This window comes from Diceros bicornis, chromosome 9 (assembly GCF_020826845.1).
Source record: "Diceros bicornis minor isolate mBicDic1 chromosome 9, mDicBic1.mat.cur, whole genome shotgun sequence".
Lineage (NCBI taxonomy): Eukaryota > Metazoa > Chordata > Mammalia > Perissodactyla > Rhinocerotidae > Diceros > Diceros bicornis.
This window is the reverse complement of record NC_080748.1, coordinates 28,969,600-28,979,518: the sequence shown is the minus strand read 5'-3', so window position 1 is coordinate 28,979,518 and position 9,919 is coordinate 28,969,600.

The window sequence follows — 9,919 nt, the reverse complement described above, 5'->3', positions numbered from 1 at the left end:
GCTAAGCCGTGGGGCCACCCCATCCATCTTTTTTTATCTTCAGTTTTTCTTTATTGTGGTAAAGTACACATAACATAAAAACGTACCTTGTTAACCATGCTTAAGTGTATAGTTCAGTGACATTAAGTACATTCATATTGTTGTGCTACCATCACTATCTCCGTAACTCTTTTCATCTTGCAAAATTGAAACTGTACCATTAAACAACTCCCCATTCCTGCCTCCCCCAGCCCCTGGTAACCACCATTCTGCTTTCTGTCTGTATGGTTTTGACTGCTCTAGGTACCTCATAAAAATGGAATCATACAGCACTTGTCTTTTTGTGACTGGCTTATTTCACTTAGCATAATGCCTTCAAGGCTCACCCATGTTTTACCATGTGTCAGAATTTCTTTCCTTTTTAAGGCTGAATAATATTCCTTTGTTTGTGTAGACCACATTTTGCTTATCCATTCATCTGTTGATGGGCACTTGGGTTGCTTCCTCATTTTCATAATCCATCTTTATAATCCCATAACTCCCAACAAAATGTGTTGCTCAATGCTCCACACGACTGTTGAATTGAAGGAATCAATTTACTATGTAAGTGGTAGTTAATTAAATTGTTGTAGCACATATTCCAAATCAGAACTGGATGTCAAAGCCAAAAATGTACCTTAGCCCACTTTTCCTGAGGAGAACAATGTAGTAGGGGACTTGCAGTCTACAGGAAAACCCAAAGTTACAACAGTATTGGAAATGGCGAGTTCTATGTTGGTCCAAGTTGGGCTGTAAAAAATGAGTTGAAGAGTTGTCGCCTACAGACAACAGCTGGGAAGGAGGCAGGCGTACTTGTGATCCCCTTATTCCAGCATCCTGTCCTCTGGTCTGTCCTTCTGCTGGGCACGTAGAGTTGAAGATTCCCTCGGGGACTCATGCTAAATAAATTCATTCATAGCAACTGCTGTATATAATCCAGAATGCTGATTTATTCACTTACAATGAAAAGTAGTAGTGCGAAGCACAATTTTACTCATAGACAAACCTACACAAGAAGCCAAATTGTCACCAGAATGTCATTTGGTAAACTTGGATCAGAACAAATGAAGATAGACAAAAAATCAATTAATACAATCATCAGGATTTGCATCTCCATAGTGTAGGGACATTTGTGTTAAAGAGATTGGAATATTTGTGTTCATAGGTCAGGGTGCCTTCTCCTCTAGACAGTGCAAAGGCACCAGACACCTTTTATTTTCCAACCACCCCCCACTTCTGCTCCTGGCCAACCCCTTCTATTAATACAGTCAATTCTCAGGCAGTGGAATAAATTAGATGTATGTTTTCTCAATTACAGTTGCATTCTAAGCATGCATCCCAGTAGCTCTAGTCTGTAATCTCTTATGTTAAGTTTCCAAGGGACTAAACTCTTACACTCTCTGTGGGTTTTGTTTACTCAACTCTCACAGGTTCATCTTGGGCCATAATTCTCGGGGGGGAAGGGAGAAGTTCAGTAACACTAACTATATTAGTGTAGCTTCCACGTAAATATTCTGGGAGGATTCTAATCAATTTAAAATGACCAATTATCAGTCCTACTTTACAGACATTGAGAGTCAATGGATGGACAGTGTATGTGTGCTGTGAACTCCAGACCTCCTCAGATTTATTGCAAATTCTTATGCATGTTGAACATTGTCTATAGACTGATAAGTAATAGCATTACCCACAGATATACTCTTTCACAAATTGTGCAGATCCAGGTGTGATAAACAAAATATGAGTTATTTTATAATATATATATTAAAATTGAATATGAATATTTTATATATCTTATAGTTATTATAATAATTGAATTCATGGTAACTTTGCGTGTAAAGTATTTTCTCAATCTACAGACTCAAAAAGGGTAAGTGCTACTTTCCTATGAAATTTTATGTATTTAACCTGCCAGGTACTGTTCTTTAAAAAAATGAAAACTCCTTTAATTCTCATAAGAGTCCCAGAGGCATATACCGTTATTATCGCTATGTTACAGATAATGAAGTTAGGAGGCAGAGAAATTCAGAGACTTGCCCAAGGTCATACAGCTGGTGAGAGGCAAAGCTGAGATCTGAACCCAGAGTCTGACTCCAAGGTCTGTGCTCTTAGCTGCTGGTTGTCTTGCCTCCCTTTTTAAAGAAAGAGGTGCCTTCATGTACTGAAAAAGGGTTACTTAGGGCTAGTCTAAAATACAAGCTCTGTCGAACGCACAGTTTGAAACTCTGAGTAAAAAGCAGCTGCAAACCTTTCGTGTGGCGGTGTGAGCATGCAGCGAGAAACCCAGCCAGGCCGGTCCCTAAGAGTCAGCAGAATAGGTGGCCGTATACACTATGTGTGGTTTTTTTATTATTATTTTTTATTTTTATCAAGCAATGTTTAAAAGTCAAATAGTGCTCAAAAGCTAACAAAAACAAAAAAAGTTCTCAGTCACTACCTCCCCAACCCCCACATCCTGTCACATTCCTCTCTCCCTAGCGGCAACCACTCTCAACATTTTTAACTGTTTCTTCTATGCGTTGCTTCCATATTTTTAAATAATATGCATATATTCTATGTCTCTATTAAACCCTTTGAGAAATTTATTGCTTTCCTATTATAATGGAGAATTTTCTCTCTCTTACATGTAGCTAGAATCCAATTTTTTTTAAATCTATCATCAGTGCTTACATTACTACACTATTATTTACACGTAACTATGTAATTATTATTTGTTTGAGATGCCTTACAGATATCTCTGTAGAGATTTTTAAAAATTGGAATAGAGCAGAAAATTTCTAAAGCATCAAATTACATTGCACTGCTTTGTGGAAACATTTTTCAGTTACATATTTATGTATGTGTGTACTGGGTCAAAGATTAAATATGTTTTTTACTGTGGATCGAAAAAGTTTGCAAGCGTTGGAAAGTAAGGAGTAGAAAAACATGTTCTACCTGAAGTGCCCTGAAGGGAGAGTCTGTATACCTTTTGCATTCAGGGGGCAGAAAATTAAAGCAAACGTGTGCAAATAAAGTGGTGTGTTGCGATAATTATCTGGGATGCGTTGCACAGATAGAGGGTGTTATAGGCTAAATTGTACACCCTCAAAATTCATATGTTGAGGACCTAACCCCCAATACCTCAGAGTGTGACTCTACTTGGAGGTAGGGCCTTAAAAGAGATGAGTAAGTTAAAACGAAGCCATTAGGGTGGGCCCTAATCCAATCTGACTGATATTCTTATAAGAAGAGGAAATTTGAACACACTGAGAGATGAGGGATGCATGTGCACAGAGAAGAGACCATGTGAGGACACAGCAAGAAGGTGGCCATCTGTAAGCCAAGGAGACAAGCCTCAGGGGAAACCAAACTAACACTTTGATCTTGAACTCCAGAACTGTGAGAAAATAAATGTCTGTTGTTTAAGCCATCCACTCTGTGGTATTCTGTTATGGCAGCCCTACCAAATTAATACAGAGAGGTTGCAAGCCAGTGGGCATCTGGAGATTTCTGAACATTGACCTACATATACCTTTGACTTCCTTGCCCGTGTCTTGACTTGTCTTACTCCCTTGGCAAGACCGCACACTGGGCTAAATGCAGCCGTGCCTACTGCATGCCTGTACTGATGCAGCTGAAATGGCTGGAGAAAAACACACAAGCTAGTCAACTGGTTGTACTTGAAATTCTTGGTGCCAAACCCTAAACTCCAGTGGGCCCTTGATGCTACTGGGCAATCAGACTGTGCATCCCTGTTCAGACTCTCTCTACTGTCCTCAACATAATTTCACACCGTTTTGTCTCTCTCCAAACCTCTAACACTTCCTTCTCCCCTTTCCCACTCTCTACTTAAGACGTTGCTTTCTAATTCACTGAGAAGAGGAAAAATCGGAAGAGAGGACTTCCAGGCACTGCTGGTACCATGTTTGCCCACCCATCAGCGTTGTACCCACAGTCCCACCAGCTACTGCACGTGAACTGCCTCTGCTCCTGGACAGAATACATTCTCCCATGAGCGCTATTCCTTTCAAGGGCACTGAAGCAACAGTTCACCCAGCTCCCACCTTGTCAGTCTTTCATCCTCTGCTCAGCATGCTCATTATCACACCTGCTGCTATTTTTCCTATTTTAAAACCTTCTCTCAACCCCGCTTTCCTCACTAGCAACTGCTCCACTTCTTTGCTCCCCTATGCAGCAAAACACTTCCAAAGAGTCATCTAAATATTTTGTTTCCAATTCCATTCCTTCCTTATACCGATTTCATTTGGTTTTTCACCCTCACTTCCCCACTAAAATGCAGCTTGGAAAGGTCATCAAAGACCTCCATGCTGCTAAACGCAGTGGTTAGCGCTCACTGTGTTTGATCTCTCGGCAGCCCTGGACACGTCAATCACCTCCTCTCCTGGATGACACTTTCTTCACTTGGTTTCTAGGATACCAGACTCTCTTCCTTTTTCTCTTTCCTCACTGGTCTCTCCTCTCAATCTCTCTGGCTGATTTCTCCTCTCAACCCTGACCTCTGAACAGGAGAGTGTTTTAGGGCCACTTCTTAGTCCTCTATCTATAATCACTTTTGGTGATCTCATCAAGTTTAGGGGCTTTAAATACTATCTGTAAACTGACTCCCAAATTTATATGTCCTACCCAGACCTGTCATCTGAATTCAGACTTGTAAATCCAACTCCTACTAAATACTTCCACTTGAGCATCTAAAAGATATAAGCAAAACCAAATTCCTGATCTACACCCCCCGCTCACCCACACCACACTACCTGCAGCCTCCCTCAACTCAGTTGATGGCAACTTCTTCATTTCCATTGTTCAAACAAAACATGTGGGGTTATCCTTGACTCCTCTCCTTGTTTCTCGTACACCACATCCAATCCATCAGGAAATCAAGATAGTTCTGCCTTCAAACAGGCTCAGAACTTGTCCACTTCTCACTTTTCCATATCTAATCGCAGGTTCACATCTCCATCGTCTCTCATCATCTCTCACTGCCCTCTAACTGTTCTCTCTGCCTCCTCCCTGACATCTGCAGAGTATTGCCAACACAGCAGTCAGAGTGATCCTCTTTAAAACTCAAGTTAGATATTGTTATTCCTCTGCTCAAAGCTCTGCAGAGAGTCCCCTTTCCAGTCGGAGTAAAATCCAAACATGAGCTGTGAGGCAGGACGTAGTCTGACCTGGCATGACTTCTCTGACCTTTGGTTCTTTACTTCCCTCTGTCCCCACCATTCTGGTCCTCAGGCTCACCAGAACAGTTCTGTCCTAGGGCCCTCACACTGCCCATTCCCCCTGTCTTCATCCACTGGCCCCTGACAGTCACATGGCTAACCTCTCTCTTCCTGCACAATCTCCCTTTCTCAAGGAGGCCTGCCCTGGTCACCCTATTTATTACTGCAATCTGACCACCATATTCCATCACCTTTACCCTGCGCCACTTTTTTTCCATAGCACTTATCATTTTCTAACATTCTATATAATTTAGTTGATGTGTGTTTTGCTGATTATCTCTTCTACTAGAATGTAAGCTCCATGAAGGCAGAATTTCTTGCCTCTTTTGCTCACTGATATGGCCTCATTGCCAGAACACTGTCTGACACGGGGTGGGCACCAGTAACCCTTATTGGATTTATTGTTGACTGAAGTGCTGAAATCACCAAACACACTGAAGACAAACTGTAGTTATGTGTAGTTTTGCCTCTAAATGGTAAAACCGTATTTTCAATATTTTCTGTCCATATTCTCCTTGAGGATTCTCAAAAGCAACTCCAAATATTTATAACATCCTCAACTAAAAACAGAATATTCTGCAGCATGGTGGTGTTTACTGTCCTGAGTACTTTGCAACTCAAGAAACACTAGTTCATCCAAGACTCTTCTATTCTGAAGCTCCTTTTCCCAGCCAGTTCCCAAAGTAAGTTTGAAGGCTCATGTTCAAAGTCAAACCCACCAAGGGTAGAGCGGAAAGTCAGACCCAGGCATTTCTCTCCCAGAAATTAGGCAGTGAGAGAAGGCAAACAGGCCTACTACATTCATTAACTCTCTTCTCCAAGAAGCAAAAAACCTTGAGACTATACCTCAAAGCATGGGCCTCAGAGATCCTAATCCCAGGTAAAAATAACACTCAATTCAGGATCGAGCTCTGATGTCAACAATCACCATTTATGGTTTCTGAAACCATGAATCACCTCTCAAAAAGCTACTTGGGGGAAGAGGTGGGTTCCCAGCAAGTTGCTGGCCTTTAAGGCGGCAACTTCAATTTTTAAATCAATTACGAAACCTCAAAATGTGCCATTTTAACTGCTTTTGATAAGCCAAGTTATCTCTGGTAAATACAGCTGGCGCTGTTCTACAGCAAGAGAAGTTTCACCATCTGAACAAGGCCGCTTATCTCCTTCACCATCCTGTCCTAGTTACACTGTGATGCCTCCATCAGAAGAGCCCTATTCTCCTTGTTCAAAAAACACAACACGCAAGAAACTCCCACTGTCCAAAATCACTCAATGTTAATTAAAGTGGAAAGTGTGGCATTTGTCTTTAACTCCCTACATTCTTGTGCCTTGAGAATAAAAAACAGTGCAGATTAAATATCTCATTCTCTTTAAATTTTGTGCTGTGGTTTCAATGGAAAGGTTTTCTAGAATTAACAGACTTTCTGAAAATAAAGTCTCATGTTCTCCCTGAAATTCTCCAGGCATCATTAAAAACTTACCACTTCTCAGTAACTCAAAAGAAAGGTGGGCATTATCATTGGCTTCCTTTGATACATTCATTTACTCTTTCATTTTTTTTTTTTTTTTGGTTTAATCTACTCAACAGGATTTTTTTAATTTTTAAATTTTTAATTTTTTTTTAATTGCTTTCTTGAGATCATGTTGGTTTATAACATTGTGTAATTTCAGGTATTCATTATTATATATCAGTTTCTGTACAGAGTGCATCTTGCTTACCCCCAATAGTCGAGTTTTTATCTGTCACCATACATATGTGCCCCTTTACCCCTTTCACTGCACTCGCCCCCATTCTCTTCCCCTCTGGTAAGCACTAATCTATTCTCCTTATCCGTGTATTTATCTTCCACATATGAGTGAAATCATATAGTGTTTGTCTTTTTCTGTCTAACTTATTTCACTTAACATAATACCCTCAAGGTCCATCCATGTTGTTGCAAATGGGGTTATTTTTTCTTTTTTATAGCTGAGTAGTATTCCATTGTGTATATATACCACATCTTCTTTATCCATTCATCCATTAATGGGCACTTGGGTTGCTTCCATGTCTCAGCTATTGTGAATAATGCTGCAGTGAACATAGAGGTGCATAGATCTCTTTGTATTGTTGATTTCATGTTCTTCATATCAATACCCTGTATAGGGATAGCTGGATCATATGGTATTTCTATTTTTAATTTTTGGAGAAATCTCTATACTGTTTTCCATAGTGGCTGCACCAGTTTGCATTCCCAACAGCAGTGTATGAGGGTTCCCTTTTCTCCACATCCTCTCCAACATTTGTTATTTCTTGTCTTGTTAATTGTAGCCATTCTGACGGGTGTAAGGTGATATCTCATTGTAGTTTTCGTTTGCATTTCCCTAATAGTGATGTTGAACATCTTTTCATGTGCCTGTTGGCCATCTGTATATCTCCTTTGGAAGAATGTCTGTATCTTTTGCCCATTTTTTGATCAGCTTTGGTTTTGTTGTTGTTGAGTTGTATGAGTTCTTTATACATTTTGGAAATTAACCCCTTATCAGATATATGATTTCCAAATATTTTCTCCCAGTTGCTGGATTGTCTTTTTGTTTTATTGATGGTTTCCTTTGCCTTGCAGAAGCTTTTTATTTGATGTAGTTCCATTTGTTTATTTTTCCTTTTGTTTCCCTTGCCTGAGTAGACATGGTATTCAAAAAGATGCTGCTAAGACCAATGTCAATGAGTGTACTGCCTATATTTTCTTCTAAGAGTTTTATGGTTTCAGGTCTTACATTCAAGTCTTTAATCCATTTTGAGTTAATTTTTGTGTATGGTGAAAGATAATGGTCTACTTTCATTCTTTTGCACATGACTCTCCAGTTTTCCCAACACCATTTATTGAAGAGATTTTCCTTGCTCTGTTGTTTGTTCTTGGCTCCTTTGTTGAAGATAAGCTGTACATAGATGTGTGGTTTTATTTCTGAGCTTTCAATTCTGTTCCATTGATCTGTGTGTCTGTTTTTATACCAGTACTATGCTGTTTTGATTAAAATAGCTTTGTAGTATATTTTGAAGTCAGAGATTTTGATGCCTCCAGCTTTGTTCTTTTTTCTCAGGATTGCTTTGGCTATTTGGGGTCTTTTGTTGTTCCATGTAAGTTTTAGGATTCTTTGTTCTATTTCTGTGAAGAATGTCATTGGGATTCTGATTGGGATTGCATTGACTCTGCAGATGGCTTTAGGTAATAAGGAGAATTTAACTATGCTTATTCTTCCAATCCATGAGCATGGAATATCTTTCCATTTCTTTCTGTCTTCTTCAATTTCTTTCAATAACGTCTTGTAGTTTTCAGTGTATAGGTCTTTCAACTCTTTGATTAAATTTATTCCTAGATATTTTATTCTTTTTGTTGTAATTGTAAATGGGATTGTATTCTTGAGTTCTCTTTCTGCTAGTTCATTATTAGTGTATAGAAATGCAACAGATTTTTGTAAGTTGATTTTATACCCTGCAACTTTGCTGTAGTTTTTGATTATTTCTAATAGTTTTCTGGTGGATTCTTTAGGGTTTTCTATATATGGAATTGTGTCATTCGCAAACAGTGTGAGTTTTACTTCTTTCTTTCCAATTTGGATGCCTTTTATTTCTTTTTCTTGCCTAATTTCTCTGGCCAAAACCTCCAGTAATATATTGAATAAGAGTGGCGAGAGTAGGCACTCTTGTCTTGTTCCTGCACTCAGAGGGATGACTTTCAGATTTTCACTGTTAAGGATGATGTTGATCATGGTATATGATCCTTTTAATGTATTGCTGTATTTGATTTGCTAATATTTTTTCAACAAATATTTATTAAGCTCTTTTTATGTACCAGAGACCACACTAAATGCTGGGCCTATGGGGTGAACAAGGCAACGGTAATCAGGGAAGACCTCCTAGAGGAGGCGAAAAGAGACACTCCTAAGAAGGTAGCAGTTGGCTGGGCTAAGTGTTGGAGATGGGGCAGGGAGATTGACAGGGATAGAGAAAGGAAGAACTAGAATAAGGAATCAATGTCTGAAAAAGAATAATTAAAATATCTCACCAACTATTGGTGGACCTCAAAAAAGATACGTCCACATCCTAGAACCTGTGAATGTGACCTTATTTGGAGAAAGGGCCTTTGGAGAATTAATTAAGGATCTCGAGATGAGATGATCCTGGATTATCCAGGTGGGCCCTAAATCCAATGACAAGTATCCTTATATGAGACACATAGAAGAGAGACACACAGAGAAGAGGAGACAGCCGTGTGAAGACAGAGACATAGATTGGAGTTATATAGCCACAAACCAAGAATGCCTACAGTCGCCAGAAGCTGGGACAGCCAAAGAAGAATTCTTCCCTAGGGCCTTCAAGGCAGCACAGCTCTGCTGACATCTTGATTTTGGGCTTCTGGCCTCCAGAATTGTGAGAGAATTAGTGGCTTTTAGCCACTCAGTTTATGCTAATTTATTACAGCAGCCCTAGGAAACTAATACAAGATGGAAGAAGTCTAGTTTGCATGAGTAACAATTCTAAATTTAATTCTAAGGAAATAACAGGTTCATTTCATCTCAGTACATAAATTACTAAGTGTTTCTTAGGTGCCTAAATAGATTAATAAACAAAATGCATTTATATTAGCATCAATTTGTACATCATAAGCTAAAGCAATTGCAAACACTTTGTGCTCATAAGTAGAAGC